Here is a 12,452-nt window from a genome sequence, read left to right on the forward strand (position 1 = left end):
AGAGGAACTACTGCAACTAGCATATAACATTAACCATAAGTATATAGATGCACATCAGTATAGAAATAATACAAGCTTTATATAAGAAAAGATTAATAATAGTATATACATTCAATGTACAAACAGGTAGTATCAGCAAAGGGCCCAACAGATGTTCTAGAGGAATTGTGCACCTATACCTTGGTAATTATAGTTATTATTAAGATACATCCAGATGAATGTTGCAGCAAACTTCAGTTGCAGGGCCCCTGAGGATGATCGAAATGCAGCATTCATCTTTGTGTTGGAGACCTGAAAACAAGCTCTGGTGATGGCTCTGGAGCTCAGAGTCAACATATCTACTCTGCGCTTTAGTCCCTAGTAGATTCTAATTTGTCATGTAACTGGATCTCTAGATGTGGCTGTCTGATTCCTAACCCAGCTCTTGCCTATTCTGGTTATCGAGCCTTAAGCTAAAACTAGGTATAGAATCCCAGACCAGAAGGGACTGGGTTAACTAAAACAATAACAGCTGTATATAAACTCTATTGCAATAAATTGGTTCACCTACCAATGTACTAGAAAGTGACCACTACACACATACAGTAGTACAAACCTAGCTATCTGGCACTGTGCACGTGAGATAATAAAATAGGACAGAGATACTTCCGTCACAAAGATTTGGATACACACTAAAGATACTTTGGGCAGCTGCAGTTAAACTATTAGAATATAGGAATACTTGCATGACAGTCTCTTCTGTCCTGGATTAAGCAGCATGGACAGAACATATGGCTGAGACTTTTTTTCTTTGTCCACTTCCTCCTTCTCTAGTTTCGAAGCCAATAGACAGGAAGTACTAATACATAATTATACATAACACTGTGATATTAACAACAGTAAAGGGCAGCAGATCCCTCCATATTTACAGTACTTCCTTGAGTTCTGTGACATGTACTCACTATGCTCTGTGAAACTTCACAGAGCCTGTCTTCTGAACTCCAGAAGTGCGGAGAGGAGTTTCAGAGAGCAGGGTCAGTACACGATTCACTGTTTGCAGGCAGAAAGGTACCATGGTATATGAGTCCTTAGAAATATAAAATAAACCGCAGAGGAGAAGCTACAAACCATTAAGGAAATCCAGGAAGCTGTGGAAAGTGCCAGCATACAGGTGTTTTATTGAGATTTTATGTGTTGGACCAGCACAAAGTGGCACATACTTGTGAAGTGGAAGGAAAATGATAAATGGTTTTCAAAATGTTTTTACAAATATCTGAAAATTGTGGCAGGCATTTGTACTCAGCCCTCTTTACTTCAATATCCCTAACTAGAATGTAGTGGAACCAGTTGCCTTCAGAAGTCACCTAATTAGGAAATAGAATCCACCTGTGTGTATTTTACTTTCAATAGATTTTTGTTAAGATTTTAACAGAGTACAATGAATAGCCATCAGCAATCTAAGTACTGAGAGACATAAGGTAGCATAGAACAAGGAGCAAGGATGGATGCAGAGGAGTGCATATATTCCACAAATGTCTAGTTAGAGCCATGTACAGCAGGAAAAAAAAAATGGGAAACATCCCCAAGGTAGCCCGCAGTAATCTCCTCAAAGGAAATCTACAATACCATTGGTGCTCTGCTGGACCTGGTAATCTCAAACCATGCAGAGCTTATTACGAATGTCCATATTAAAGAACATCTGGGTAGCAGTGACCATAACATGATTTCATTTGTTAGCTGTAAACAGCGAGCACATACGGGAAAAATAAAAACGCTCATTTTCAAGAGCACTAATTTTCCAAGGCTAAGAGCTGCTCTCCAAGACTTTGACTGGGAGGGAATATTGGAATCGATGAACACAACACAGAAATGGGAGTTCTTCAAAAAGACTGTATGTGAACACACTGCAAAATATAAATATAAAAATGCAGCGCTTAAAGAAAGTGATAAAAACACAGTCCAGTGAAAGAAGTGCTCCGTGATTCCTAGTGCAAATGGTAGAAATTTACACTAACCAGATAGCGTAAAAATATACGCATGTGTGTATAAATCCTGTGGAATCCCCTTCCCTAGAGGCCGCCGCCGCTGTGTGTCTTCCTCCCGCGACATGTGTGACAAGGAGCTGATGTGGGCCCTGAAGAACGGAGACCTGGACGTAGTCAAAGAGTTCATTGCCGGGCCCTAAAGGATCTCCTGTGAAGGGGGAGGCTTTCTCAGATTGGCATCGCTCTGACCTGCTGGACCACTCTTTCACCACATGAGGGCGTAGGATATCTACCTTTTCCGGCTATTCTTTTGACCAGATCTGAGTGGAGAAGGGGATTCCACAGGATTTATACACACATGCGTATATTTTTACGCTATCTGGTTAGTGTAAATTTCTACCATTTGCACTAGGAATCACGGAGCACTTCTTTCACTGGACTGTGTTTTTATCACTTTCTTTAAGCGCTGCATTTTTATATTTATGAATCGTGGGACTTTATATGCGTTTTCCTTTATGTTCAGCTGCTGCCACTATTATTGAGTGCTTACTGTATGTTTTATACCTTACACTGCAAAATATATTCCCATGGGCAACAAGTTTAAAAGGCTACAAATCAAACTTATGTGGCTTACGGCCAAGTTAAAAAAGCTATAGATAAGAAAAGAGCTTTTATTAAATATAAAAATGAAGGAACGCTATCATCGTTTACACATTAAAAAGAATATAACAGAATATGCAAAAAGGAAATAAAGGCCGCAAACATTTAAAACGAATGACAGATTGCAGAAGATAGCAGGACCAACTCCCAAAAAAACTATTTACCAACTGCAGATAGCCGAATGATGGCTACACTGCGGCCGTCTAGTTATGAGAGGGTGTCATATGACGTCCTCCCAGAATGCACTGTCCTGCGCGCCCCCGGTGATTGCTGTGTCCTACGGACACAGCTGATCACGTGATGTGGTAAAAGGCCAATCACTGTGGCCTTTTACCACGTGATCAGCCATGTCCAATGACACACTGATCACCGGGAAATGCAATTGCTGGTTCTCGGTTGCACTTTCCTCACGCTGTCAGAGCGTGAGGAAAGTACTGCAAAGAACCGGCAGTTGTCAGAGCAGGGATCGGCACTGATCATCATAGCACTGATGATCGGTGCCCAGCAGCGCCACCCACCAGTTCCGCCCACCTGTGCCCAGCAGTGCTGCCCACTAGCTCCGCCCACCGGTGCCCAGCAGTGCACCCACCTGTGCCCAGCAGTGTGCCCACCAGTGCCACCCAGCAGTGCCACCCACCTGTGTCCACCAGTGCCACCCACCAGTGTCCATCAATGCCACCCACCAGTGTCCATCAATGCAGCCCAGCAGTGCTGCCACCAGTCAGTGCCCGGCAGTTTTGCCAGTCAATGCCTAGCAGTGCCGCCAGTCAGTGCCCAGCAGTGATGCCAGTGTCGCCTATCAGTGCTGTCTATCAGTACCCATCATCAGTGCTGTCTATCAGTACCCATCATCAGTGCTGTCTATCAGTACCCATCATCAGTGCCGCCTATCAGTACCCATCATCAGTGCCGCCTATCCGTGACACCTCATTAGTGCTGCCTATCCGTGCCTTTCAGTGCTGCCTATCCGTGCCACCCATCAGTGCTGCCTCATCAATGCACATCAGTGAAGGAGAAAAATTACCTGTTTGAAATATTTTATATTAGAAACAAAGAAACTTTTTTTTTTTTTTCTAATTTTTTGCACACTTTTTGTTTATAGCGCAAAAAGTAAAGCTCCCAGCGGCAATTAAATACCACCAAAAGAAAGCTCTATTTGTGAGAAAAAGATAAAAATTTCATATGGGTACAGTCTTGCATGACCACACAATTGTCAAAGTGCGACAGCGCTAAAAGCTGAAAATTGGCCTGGTAAAGAAGGGGGTATAAGTGCCCAGTAGGCAAGTGGTTAATAGTAAAAAGGTCCTGTCCGAGCATGTAGGCCCTTTACCAAATATTTTAGAGTAGGTAACTGGGGCCAAAGAGAAGGTAAATTTACTTAATACCTTATTCAGCTCTATGTATACAGAGGAGCATGGGGGGGCTCTTGTCCGTAATGGGCCATGGTATTGACACAGCTCCAGATGATCCACATTGGCTCACAATTGATACGATGCAAAATATTTAGACAGTATAAAGGTGAATAAAGCACCGGGACCGGATGGCATACACCCCCGGGTCATTAAAGAATTGAGCTCTGTCATTTCAAAGCCATTGTTTCTAATTTTTAGGGCCTCTTTAATGACTGGCATAGTACCACTGGATTGGCGTAAGGCCAATATTTAAAAAGGGGTAAAAAATTTTAAGTAATTATAGACCTGTCAGTTTAACTTCTATAGTTGGGAAGATATTGGAGAGTTTAATAAAAGACCACATAGATGAGTTCTGTGGAAAATAGCTGCGGTTTCTAAAGCAAGCAAAATCCTCTCTTGTATTAAAAGAGGTATAGACTCCAGAGAGAGAGAGAGAGATATCATATTACCCCTGTACAAATCGTTAGTAATACCTCATCTGGAATATGCAGTTCAGTTTTGGGCACCAATTCACAAAAAGAACATTGGGGAACTGGAGAAAGTACAGAGAAGGGCAACTAAACTGATACGAGGTATGGAGGAGATGCTATGAGGAAAGATTAGAGGAATTTAATTTATTCTCTCTTGAAAAGAGGAGATTACGGGGGGATATGATCAACCTGTATACATACATCAGTGGTTTATATAGTGAACTCGGTATAGAGCTATTCACCCTGAGGTCATCACAGAGGACAAGGGGGCACTCTTTAAGTCTGGAGGAAAAGAAATTTAATCTCCAAACACGGAAAGGTTTCTTCGCAGTGAGAGCTGTGAAAATGTGGAATAGACTCCCTCAAGAGTTGGTTCTGGCCAGCTCAGTGGATTGCTTCAATAAAGGCCTGGATTCTTTCTTAGATACATAGAATATAACTGGATACTAACATTTATCATTTATAGGTAAAGTTGATCCAGGGAATATCCGATTGCCTCACAGGGGATCAGGAAGGAATTTTTTTCCCAGCAGGAGCAAATTGGATCGTGCTTTGCTGGGGATTTTTTTGCCTTCCTCTGGATCAACTGTGGGTATAGGATTATAATTTATTTTTTTTTCTTTCTATGGTTGAACTGGATGGCCTTTTGAATTTTTTCAGCCAGACTAATTATGGAACCAAACACCAAGCGTGTCTACGACACGCACTCCACTCACCCAGAACCAGACCATCAGAAAAGAGGGAAAAAAAAACAAAAAAAGGGGGGAAAGAGAAAAGAAGAGGAAAGGAAAGTCATATAGACAGGAGTGTCTGGAGTGAGACAATCAAATAACAGATAATCCCCGACCACACTAACCAATTATAAAGTACCGTATTTTCCGGCGTATAAGACGACCCCCTACTTTTCCTGTTAAAATGTAGTGTTTGGGCTATACTCGCCGTATAAGACTACCCCTCTTCCAATGCACACCAGTGGGAAGAATCGTGCCCCATCATTGGTGTCAGTGGGAAGAATCGTGCTCCATCATTGGTGTCAGTAGGAAGAATCGTGCCCCATCATTGGTGTCAGTGGGAAGAATCGTGCCCCATCATTGGTGTTAGTGGGAAGAATCGTGCCCCATCATTGGTGTCAGTGGGAGGAATAGTGTCCCATCATTGGTATTAGTGGGAGGAATAGTGCCCCATCATTGGTGTCAGTGGGAGGAATAGTGCCCCGTCATTGATATCAGTGGGAGGAATAGTGCCCCATCATTGATATTCGTGGGAGGAATAGTGCCCCGTCATTGGTATCAGTGGGAGGAATAGTGCCCCATCATTGGTGTCAGAGCGACGAATCGTGCTCCATCATTGGTGTCAGTGGGAGGAATAGCACCCCATCATTGGTGCCAGTGGGAGGAATAGCGCCCCATCATTGGTGTCAGTGGGAGGAATCATGCCCCATCATTGGTGTCAGTGGGGGGAATAGTGCCCCATCTTTAGTATCAGTGGGGGGAATAGTGCCCCATCTTTGGTGTCAGTGGGAGGAATCGTGCCCCATCATTGGTGTCAGTGGGAGGAATCGTGCCCCATCATTGGTATCAGGGGCAGGAATAGTGCCCCATCATTAGTATCAGTGGGAGGAATAGTGCCCCATCTTTGGTGTCAGTGGGAGGAATAGTGTCCCATCATTGGGGTCAGTGGGAGAAATAGTGCCCCATCATTGGTGTCAGTAAGGGGTGAAATAGTGCCCCATCATTGGTCTCAGTGGGGGGTGGAATAGTGCCCCATCATTGGTGTCAGTGGGGGGTGGAATAGTGCCCCATTGTTGTTGTCAGTGGGGAAGAGGAATAGTGCCCCATCGTTGGTGTCAGTGGGAGGAATAATGCCCCATCATTGGTATCAGTGATACCAATGATGGGCACTATTCCTCCCACTGACACCAATTACACTTGCTGACCCCTGTTCTAGTATGGTGCTGCTGCAGCCAGCATATGTGGTTGCAGCAGCACCTCTGGACGGCACACTTACCGGCCGCTCCTTCACTCGATTTTCGCGGGGCCGCTCGACTCCGCCTCTTCGCCGGTGATTGGCCGCCTGTGTGCCTTTCCTGAGCTACAGTTTTGGCGGCCAATCACCGGTGAGGAGGCGGAGCCGAGCAGCCGCACGAACATCCAGTGGCCGAACCGAATGAAGGAGCAGCCGCGCTTCCTGGAACAGATCGTCGTGGGACCAGAGCCAGGTAAGAGACAGCAGCCCCTGCCCACCCCTGTACTTAGTGTCCCTTCCGTTGGAAGGGTGGGGGGGGCGGCGGCGGCACCGCCCCCCTAAAATGTGTCAGCATGCCGTATACCGGCGTATAAGACGACCCTCAACTTTAGAGAAGATTTTCAAGGGGTAAAAAGTCGTCTTATACGCCGGAAAATACGGTAACATGCAAAATATCAGCCCAGGGTTCCCATATACTTTCAAATCTAGCAACGGTATCATGAACCATACTGACAGTGTTCTCCTGAACCATAATCCAAGTGATCTTCTTCGCTTGGGCTACCGAGACCGTGGGTTGCTTCTATGCCTTAGCAATAGTCATTTTTGCTCCCAGTAAGACCAAAAAGATCAAGCGCTGTAGATGTCGAGGGGCATCCTTTACTCCTGCATTAAGCAAGGCCACTGAAGGGGTCTGAAGAATAGATAGCCCTGTGACTCTACGTAAAATGGTGAATATGCCATTCCAAAAGCCTCTTAACCATGGACATTCTCACCATATATGAAACATGGATCCAGTCATGCCACATCCCCGAAAACATAGAGGAGAGGCTGAGGGATACATTTTAGCTATCCGTATGGGAACCAAGTACCATCGGGTAATTAGCTTAACATTAGCTTCTTCCAAAGAGATATTCATAATACCAGAGAATGATCTTACAAATCGTTTGTGCCAAACCTCAATCTCACCTTCCTCCCCAAGATCCTGTTCCCAGGAAACCATATAAGAAAATTTGGAAGGAGGGGCAAGTAGCAGTCCATATACAAGAGAGATACCCCCTCTCTGGCCAATGTCCTGAGTGCACCATTTTTCATTAGGAGAGACCCTATACTGTTCTGACGGATTGAGCTTGAGGGACTGCAAAAAGTGCGAGATTTGGAGAAATCAAAACCAGTCAGTTTGGGGCATTTTTAATACCTCGATACAATAGCGTAAAGTAAAGGGCCCTCTATGGATAAGAAACTGTCCAATCCGATACAACCCTTTCTAACGCCACCATTTAAATGCATTAATATTTTGTCCTGGCGTAAATTTAGGATTATTAAAAATATGGGCTAACGGATAGAACGGGGAGACCATTTTGGAGTTGGCCTTGAACCTATCCCAAAGTGAGACCAACTGGGACAGGGTTGGAGCCAAGATTGGTGGACGGTTCTGGAGGGGACACTAAAGCAAATAGTCAAGCATATACCCTGGGACTGCCAGTCTTTCCATATAGACCCAATCTGGTTTGTCCCTCCTGTAAACCACTGAAAGTTGGGCCAATTGAGCTGACTGATCATACCTATAAAAGTCCGGGAGTCCCAGACCGCCCCTAGTCGTAGGACTGAAAAGAATCTTTATAACAAAATGACGGCACCTATTACCCCAGATATATCAAATAACTGAGGATTGGAATTTATCCAATACTACCTACGAAATAGGGATGGGGAGAGACCGAAAGTAGTACAGAAGTCATGGGAGTAAGGTAATTTTAACTGAATGCAGTCTGCCCAGCCAAGAGAGAGGATGGGCTAACCACCGCTGGAGATCCCCCTCAAGCTTACGAAAAAGTGGTGGATAGTTGGCTACATACAGAGATTCCATATTGGCCGTCAGCTGTATACCCAGATATGGAATGTGAAGGTCACTCTATTCAAAAAGGAAGGATTCCCGGAGTTGAGCGATCAGTCCTATCGAAACAGATACATTCAGCGCCACCGACATGGTCATATTAACCTCCAAACCCGACACCCTACCAAACTCTCGTAATAAGCGCATTTCCTTAGGGGTTGAGGTCAGCAGAGAAGTCAAAAACAGTAGCAGATCATCCGCAAACAGGGCACACTTGTGTACCTGTAATCCACAGCGAACACCTCTGATGTCGGGGTCCAATCGGATTGCCACAGCAAGAGTTTCAATAGCTATAGCGAAGATCAAGGGAGATAAGGGGCACCCTTGCCGTGTACCCCAAGCAATCCTGATCCGCTGAGAATACTGTCTCTGAAGACAAACCTGTGCTATCGGGGAAGAATAAAGTGCCTGTAGAACAGTGGTTCTCAACCTTTCTAATGCCGCGACCCCTTAATACAGTTCCTCATGTTGTGGTGACCCCCAACCATAAAATTATTTTCATTGCTACTTCATAACTGTAATTTTGCAGAGGGAGGAGTAGTGCCATGTCATTGGTGTCAGTGGAAGGAGTAGTGCCCCATCACTGATGTCAGTGGGATGAATAGTGCCCCATTGTTGGTATCAGTGGGAGGAATAGTGCCCCATCGTTGGTATCAGTGGGAGGAATAGTGCCCCATCACTGATGTCAGTGGGATGAATAGTGCCCCATCACTGGTGTCAGTGGTAGGAATAGTGCCCCATCATTGGTGTCAGTGGGAGGAATAGTGCCCCATCACTGATGTCAGTGGGATGAATAGTGCCCCATCATTGGTATCAGTGGGAGGAATAGTGCCCCATCGTTGGTATCACTGGGAGGAATAGTGCCCCATCACTGATGTCAGTGGGATGAATAGTGCCCCATCACTGGTGTCAGTGGGAGGAATAGTGCCCCATCACTGGTGTCAGTGGGAGGAATAGTGCCCCATCGTTGGTGTCAGTGGGAGGAATAGTGCCCCATCGTTGGTATCAGTGGGAGGAATAGTGCCCCATCGTTGGTGTCAGTGGGAGGAATAGTGCCCCATCGTTGGTGTCAGTGGGAGGAATAGTGCCCCATCGTTGGTGTCAGTGGGAGGAATAGTGCCCCATCGTTGGTGTCAGTGGGAGGAATACTGCCCCATCGTTGGTGTCAGTGGGAGGAATAGTGCCCCATCGTTGGTGTCAGTGGGAGGAATAGTGCCCCATCGTTGGTGTCAGTGGGAGGAATAGTGCCCCATCGTTGGTGTCAGTGGGAGGAATAGTGCCCCATCGTTGGTGTCAGTGGGAGGAATAGTGCCCCATCGTTGGAGTCAGTGGGAGGAATAGTGCCCCATCGTTGGAGTCAGTGGGAGGAATAGTGCCCCATCGTTGGAGTCAGTGGGAGGAATAGTGCCCCTTCGTTGGTGTCAGTGCGAGGAATAGTGCCCCATCGTTGGTGTCAGTGGGAGGAGTAGTGCCCCATCATTGGTGTCAGTGGGGGGAGTAGTGCCCCATCATTGGTGTCAGTGGGGGGAGTAGTGCTCCATCAATGGTGTCAGTGGGGGGAGTAGTGCCCCATCACTGGTGTCAGTGGGAGGAGTAGTGCCCCATCACTGGTGTCAGTGGGAGGAATAGTGCCACATCATTGGTGTCAGTGGGAGGAATAGTGCCCCATCATTGGTGTCAGTGGGGGGAGTAGTGCCCCATCATTGGTGTCAGTGGGGGGAGTAGTGCCCCATCATTGGTGTCAGTGGGAGGAGTAGTGCCCCATCACTGGTGTCAGTGGGAGGAGTAGTGCCCCATCACTGGTGTCAGTGGGGGGAGTAGTGCCCCATCACTGGTGTCAGTGGGAGTAGTGCCCCATCACTGGTGTCAGTGGGAGGAATAGTGCCCCATCATTGGTGTCAGTGGGAGGAATAGTGCCCCATCATTGGTGTCAGTGGGAGGAATAGTGCCCCATCATTGATGTCAGTGTGGTGGAGGGGAGAATAGTGCCCCATCATTGGGGTCAGGGGGGGGGGGAAATAGTGTCCCATCGTTGGTGTCAGTGGGGGGAGGAATAGTGCCCCATCATTGGTGTCAGTGGGAGGAATAGTGCCCCATCATTGATGTCAGTGTGGTGGAGGGGAGAATAGTGCCCCATCATTGGGGTCAGGGGGGGGGAAATAGTGCCCCATCGTTGGTGTCAGTGGGGGGAGGAATAGTGCCCCATCGTTGGTGTCAGTGGGGGGAGGAATAGTGCCCCATCGTTGGTGTCAGTGGGGGGAGGAATAGTGCCCCATCGTTGGTGTCAGTGGGGGGAGGAATACTGCCCCATCGTTGGTGTCAGTGGGGGGAATAGTGCCCCATCGTTGGAGTCAGTGGGAGGAATAGTGCCCCTTCGTTGGTGTCAGTGCGAGGAATAGTGCCCCATCGTTGGTGTCAGTGGGAGGAGTAGTGCCCCATCATTGGTGTCAGTGGGGGGAGTAGTGCCCCATCATTGGTGTCAGTGGGGGGAGTAGTGCTCCATCAATGGTGTCAGTGGGGGGAGTAGTGCCCCATCACTGGTGTCAGTGGGAGGAGTAGTGCCCCATCACTGGTGTCAGTGGGAGGAGTAGTGCCCCATCACTGGTGTCAGTGGGAGGAATAGTGCCACATCATTGGTGTCAGTGGGAGGAATAGTGCCCCATCATTGGTGTCAGTGGGGGGAGTAGTGCCCCATCATTGGTGTCAGTGGGGGGAGTAGTGCCCCATCATTGGTGTCAGTGGGAGGAGTAGTGCCCCATCACTGGTGTCAGTGGGAGGAGTAGTGCCCCATCACTGGTGTCAGTGGGGGGAGTAGTGCCCCATCACTGGTGTCAGTGGGGGGAGTAGTGCCCCATCACTGGTGTCAGTGGGGGGAGTAGTGCCCCATCACTGGTGTCAGTGGGAGTAGTGCCCCATCACTGGTGTCAGTGGGAGGAATAGTGCCCCATCATTGGTGTCAGTGGGAGGAATAGTGCCCCATCATTGATGTCAGTGTGGTGGAGGGGAGAATAGTGCCCCATCATTGGGGTCAGGGGGGGGGGGAAATAGTGTCCCATCGTTGGTGTCAGTGGGGGGAGGAATAGTGCCCCATCATTGGTGTCAGTGGGAGGAATAGTGCCCCATCATTGATGTCAGTGTGGTGGAGGGGAGAATAGTGCCCCATCATTGGGGTCAGGGGGGGGGAAATAGTGCCCCATCGTTGGTGTCAGTGGGGGGAGGAATAGTGCCCCATCGTTGGTGTCAGTGGGGGGAGGAATAGTGCCCCATCGTTGGTGTCAGTGGGGGGAGGAATAGTGCCCCATCGTTGGTGTCAGTGGGGGGAGGAATACTGCCCCATCGTTGGTGTCAGTGGGGGGAGGAATACTGCCCCATCGTTGGTGTCAGTGGGGGGAGGAATACTGCCCCATCGTTGGTGTCAGTGGGGGGAGGAATAGTGCCCCATCGTTGGTGTCAGTGGGGGGAGGAATAGTGCCCCATCGTTGGTGTCAGTGGGGGGAGGAATACTGCCCCATCGTTGGTGTCAGTGGGGGGAGGAATACTGCCCCATCGTTGGTGTCAGTGGGGGGAGGAATACTGCCCCATCGTTGGTGTCAGTGGGGGGAGGAATACTGCCCCATCGTTGGTGTCAGTGGGGGGAGGAATAGTGCCACATCGTTGGTGTCAGTGGGGGGAGGAATAGTGCCACATCGTTGGTGTCAGTGGGGGGAGGAATAGTGCCCCATCGTTGGTGTCAGTTGGGGGAGGAATAGTGCCCCATCGTTGGTGTCAGTGGGGGGAGGAATAGTGCCCCATCGTTGGTGTCAGTGGGGGGAGGAATAGTGCCCCATCGTTGGTGTCAGTGGGGGGAGGAATAGTGCCCCATCGTTGGTATTAGTGACACAAATGATGGGGCACTATTCCTCCCACTGACACCAATGATACTTACTTTGCTGACCCCTGCTCCAGCCTGGGCTCGCTCTCTCACTTACCTGTCAGCTGTCTTCCTTCTCTGGCCTCTCTCCTCTTCACTCGCTCCGGCAGCTCCCTCGGTCTTCTTTGATGTACGCGCGCTGCCGCTCGGCTCCTCCTCTCCAAGCTCCACCTCCTCGCC

The 12,452-nt window shown here is 48.3% G+C and overlaps 1 protein-coding gene across 3 annotated transcripts in view; it reads left to right on the forward strand.

The window, feature by feature from the left end:
- The window catches only part of TBC1D22B (TBC1 domain family member 22B), a 275,367-nt gene that overhangs the window by 130,051 nt on the left and 132,864 nt on the right, over nucleotides 1-12,452 (forward strand). The window lies entirely within an intron of this gene.

This window comes from Staurois parvus, unplaced genomic scaffold, assembly GCF_062004578.1.
Source record: "Staurois parvus isolate SC_StPar_1 unplaced genomic scaffold, SC_StPar_1.0 ptg000185l, whole genome shotgun sequence".
NCBI classification, from domain to species: Eukaryota; Metazoa; Chordata; class Amphibia; order Anura; family Ranidae; genus Staurois; species Staurois parvus.